Source organism: Syngnathoides biaculeatus, chromosome 3 (assembly GCF_019802595.1).
Source record: "Syngnathoides biaculeatus isolate LvHL_M chromosome 3, ASM1980259v1, whole genome shotgun sequence".
NCBI classification, from domain to species: Eukaryota; Metazoa; Chordata; class Actinopteri; order Syngnathiformes; family Syngnathidae; genus Syngnathoides; species Syngnathoides biaculeatus.
The window spans coordinates 34,180,326-34,185,760 of record NC_084642.1 but is presented as its reverse complement, the minus strand read 5'-3'; positions in this window follow the sequence as shown (position 1 = coordinate 34,185,760).

The window sequence follows — 5,435 nt, the reverse complement described above, 5'->3', positions numbered from 1 at the left end:
TGCATTTAGTTCCTACCCCATGTCCCATACTCGTGTAATAACGAACTGACCAGAGCAGACACCAGTGGTAAAAACACAGCGGCGTGACTCTGTCTCGCGGCGCAATCAGCCTGCCGACCAAGCCCTTGTCCCCTCTCTGTGTTGGATGTCTTTTTGTCCTCGCCTTCCTTTACCTGTGCCCCCCACATGTTATATGTCAGAGGATTTTTATGATTTTGAGGAGAACCTTGACTTATATGACCACCTGCCCAATTCTGACTCTATAGGTTTTGGTGTTTCTGTTTTTTGTCCATCAATTTGTGTCACCTCTGCCCCTCTCTAGCCCCCCAAGTCTACTTCCTCTGAACTTTTCCGGGGCACCCGTGTGGTGGCCAGCAGAGGCATCCAAGTAGAGCTCAGCTTTATGCCACCCATTTCACTCTGCCCAAGTCACACCAAGCCAAATCCCCCTGTGAGTCAACTCGTGCCATATCACCCATGTTTCCCAGTTCACTTTCGTTGTCACTGGCACTCTGCCTCTCTTGTATCAGTCTTATCGTGTCTCGATGGCAATAGACTGAGGAGGTATCTTCAGACCCATAGCTGCCTCTCACCCACCCCTCAGCGGAACCTGACACCCAGCCACCTCTTGCACACCCCTCGGCAGTGCCTGACACCCGGCCGCCTCTCGACCACGCCTCGGCTGTACTTGACCAGCAGCAGCCACCGCCACTTAACCACGCTTATACAGGTACCTGTGTCAGGTTCACCAATCAGACATTCATTAAACAGGACAAAAAAGGAAGAAAAGACACCAGTTCAAGTCTCGCGAGGAGAGAGGAGAGGAACTGTCTCGTACAATTCACCACTGCACTCTCTGATTATCTTCTCCTCAGCACCTCTATTTATTTAGTTATAAGACGCCCCTTATTTACATGGATGTTACAAAAAGAAGACAAGCAAAACAGTTTGAAACAAGGTTTACATGTTTTTTCATGTGCGTGTGCATGTGTGGAAGATTGCTGAATACATGTGTGGTCATCATTTCTTTAACAGGCAGCAGTTCTGATGATTAGATGTTTTTGTTCTTGCTATCTCCTGCTAGGAGGCTGCCACGTTATCTAGAGCAGAGCAAAGCATTTCTTTATTGGAATCAGCTGTATGATAATTATGATCACAATTATTCCTACATTTCCCCCCTGTTTATCCTACATTTGCTACCACATTTTCTAGAGCAGAACAATGCATTCTTCATTGCAGGCAGAGCAAATCATTCTTCATTGCAGGCAGAGCAGTAACTGAATTGGAGCAGAGCAAAGCATTTCTTCATTGCATTCAGAAGCAGTTACTTAATACTCTTTACAATTATTTCTACATTATCCTCCTGTTTATCCTACATTTGCTCAAATCCTTAAATCATCTAATAGATCACCCTTTCGGCTTACACTCGGAGGAAAATATCGCACTAATTGTAATCTTCTGGATCAGAGAACAGGTCTGGAAGAGAAGTCATAAGGTCATCATCGTGGTCAACAATATCACTGTCATTACTCTGTTGTGCCAATAGTGGGTATATTTCTGCCAATTTTGAATTTGTCGGGGCAATTGCAGTTGTTATAAGTTGGTTAAGTGATGCCTTTATGCAGGGAATACAACAACATCCACACAATGCAAGAATAGCTGCAAACAGCTATAGAAACTAGGACAGAGAACACCAAATTTTTAGATTTTCCAAACTTTTTTTTTTTCCCCACCACTCAGACCTGGCTGATGTGTTTACACCAGAGTGCTCCTTCATCTTGTGGTTCAGGGTGTGAAGGCCTTGAATGGCCCTTGTGAGTGACCCATCGGGTGCTGTGATATTTGGAATAAACAACACTTGTCACCGAACATTGAGCAGTCGCCACCCTTCTCGGCCAGGACCATGTCGACCGCTATGCGGTTCTGCAACGTCATGAGTGAGGTTGCAGCTGGTTGTTCCCTTATGGCAATAATAAAGCCTGTTTCCGTATAATTACCGAGTTTCTGTACATTGTAATGTATGTAGTTGATTCTGTCAACGTTTTTATTCAGACTTATCCATAACAAGATGGATTCCCATCCTGCAGCAATCTCGTTAACCAACTTAAACTCATTTGGTATGCAGTTGGGATGCCGTTTGCATCAATGTATGTCAGATCTCCATCTTTCCAAGAAGACCTTCACCTTCAGGAGAACCCAAGGGGAGTTCCAAAGATGGTTGCGGCCAATTGTATATCCCCTGCTTTGGATGGAAACACAGTCACAGATAAGAGCAGTGATACCAGTGTACACGTTCCTGCTGCATTTATCAGTGTGTCATACAACTTTTGACCAACACAACACCACAACAAATCGCTGCATTACAACCAGCAGTGGGGCAGTTTGCAGATGGATATCATGACGCCATGTTTTGTTGAGACTTCCCACCCACACCCACTTAAAATCTGTCCCTGTAAAGCTAACACAGGAGAAATTAGCCAATGCAACATTAGTAGAAAATATCAGTTTATCATTTACTGCCTTAGTTGTTGGATAAACACTTTTCCATTTCTGACAAATGGTGTCAGGAATTGTTTTAGTCATTACCTCCAGGGTACATTGTGTTGGGATTTCTGTTGGAATGACACGCATTAGTGGCCCAGGGCCCATGCATGTGATTTAGATATAGTTTAGCTTGTTAGCATTCTACATTAATAACAACCAGTTTTGTTTCCCATTTGTAAAAAAGATAATCATCATAATGAAAAAATGTTCCTCAGGCTTTTTTAGTTAAAATACTTCCTCCATAGTATACGTACTCTTTTGTATGGCATTCGGGTTTAAGGTAGCATTAAATTGGCAAATGGTGGGAAGAAAGTGGGGGTTTCACTTAGCATAAGCCCAAAGATGGAATCCCCAGCAATTAGACTCTGCCAAGGAATTGAAAAAGGACTGAACTGATTCACTGGGAGGCACACATGGAGTCCTCCTCTCATGCCTCGGTGACTCCCGCATAGTTGTTTACCAATGTTATTTGAAATGAGGTTGCGCCTCTTTATCTTATGTGTGGTAGGCATAGTTGACTGAGTATAATTATTGGTTCTGTTGTTATGTATTTTTGTCAGCTTTACAGGTGTCCAAAAGTAGCATACGAACAAAAATATCATTACGGCTGTCAATGTTGCAATATTATTTAGCCATTTTGAAGTCATGTCGACCAAGTCACCCCTAAATGAGTCAAGTGTCTTTTAAATGTTCACCAGCCTTCAGGTATTTTCAGATACTATAAATCTGCACCCACTGTATGCTGGACTTTGCTCACCTTTCCCCTTGGGTGACTCTGCTGAGGTGACCTTTTACAGTGTGTAAGGTGTATCCACGTATTTCTTTCTGCTATTTTGTCCATGTCATTCAGCTCTTGCTCAGTCTATGCCACTGTTTGGGTAAAACTGCATGTACAGTAGATGTTAATTCATAAACAGACATAGGATGAATAGACAAATGGCTGTAATAAGGTTATTAAAGCACAGTAACTTGTTACATTTTTTTTTTTCTGATGGTGTAGTGCAGGGATGTCAAACTAATTTCTCTTGCGGGCCACGTTGTAGTTCGGGTTTCCTTCAGAGGGACATTTCGAGTGAAGGCAGCGTGGGATCGATTCCCGCTCAGTGATGGTGTCGACATCTGCACTGCGACTGGCTGGCGATCAGTTCGGCGTGTAGTCTGCCGCTGCCCGAAGTTAGCTGGGATTGGCTCCAGCTCTCTCTCCGAATAAATGCAAGGGTAGGGTTGCGTCAGGAAAGGCATCCGACGTAAAAAAATCAAAAAGACAGTTACTGCCGCACCACCATGAAAATGGCACAAAAAATGGCTTTACACATCAATGTTGATAAAATTCCCAATTTGTTTCTAGTCCTATCAAATTGATGCATGTGAAATTTCTTAGTGACACGCCATTAGAAAATTTTTTTTTAGTTTCTCACAAGAAGTTAATGGATGCACAGAATCCGCCAACTTTTTTTTTTTGCATTTGTTATCAATTAATAGCATTGGTATTATCTCTGGATCTGTGCAAACAACACAATCTTGTGGACACGTTTTTTACATGTAGTTATCCAATTTGTTTTGTTTTTATTTTATTTATTTTTTTGGGTTGTTCCCACAGGTACCACTCGAACAGAAAAATGAAAATTACGGGTAGCGTTTTCATCCAACACCCAACAGAAAAATTTAACTGTTTAGTCACCATTATGACAGCAGTCTCACTCCCATGTGTAACCGGACTACAGCAACCTTGGCAGTGGGAATGAGAATAGCTATCTTACAAGTGGCCAATAAAAACAAATTAGTTTTGTTTGTGTTAACAATGGTTTCAAAAGCAATAACTTTCCTACAATCAACAAATGAACTCAAGTACCACTTTTTGCAATTTTTTTAAAGCTGTTTGGGGTTCTTAATAACTCCTGAAAGGGACCCACTTGTGTTTTTTTTTTCCTTCATCATTCGTCTACCTCATTGTGTGGAAATTATTGGTAATTTGTATGGTCTCCCAAACAGTGTTTTGAATGGAATGAGACCCTTTCGTGTTTGCAACGTATGTATAGTTAGACTAAATCTATCATTGTGTCCAAACTGCCCCGACGTGTGATTGTGAGTGCGACTGTTTATCTCCATGTGAACTGCAATTGGCTGGCAACCAGGTCAGGGTGTACCTTGCCTCCTGCCTGTTGACAGCTGGGATAGGCTCCAGCCCTCCCCGCAACCCTTGTGAGGATAAGCCGCTAAGAAAATGGATGGAGGGCTGAATGGATGTGTAGCTTGAAGAAACTGACCACGTTTTGGATGCACATTCCCTTCCAGATTGTCGCACACAGATCAAACAAGCCCTACAAAAAAAGTTTTTTGCATACAAGTTAAATCCATGGATCATGCAATGCCTTTGAACCAGGGCTACCATTCCCCCTGTTCAGACCTGAGATTTCCCATGGCTCAAGATTGCCGCCCACTTAAAAAATATTTTGGTAGAATTTTTTTTTGTATCTGTGCTGACATAATTCCCATTTTGTAATGTAGTACCTTATTTTTTCCACATTTTTAGTTCTGCTGGTAAGGTTTGTTGTTGCATTTTGTTTAACACATCATCTCAAAGTATGTCTTCATTTGTTACATGGTCAGCTAATTTCATAAAGGTTTTGGCTGCTGCTTCTTTTGCTATTTTATCTGTAAATCCATTTTCTAATGATTCTTTGTCTGTATTTGATGTGTGTCCTGTACATTTACATATGGCTATTTCTTTTGGTAATTGAACTGCTATGAGCAAATTTTGTAGTAGCTCTGCATGTGTCACTGTGTTCCCTGTAGTTGTCGCTATTCCTCTCTTTTTCCAGTATTGTCTGTGTAGATTGTGATACCACCGTGAATACAGCAGCATCTGGTCTCAGATTGTTTAAGACTGT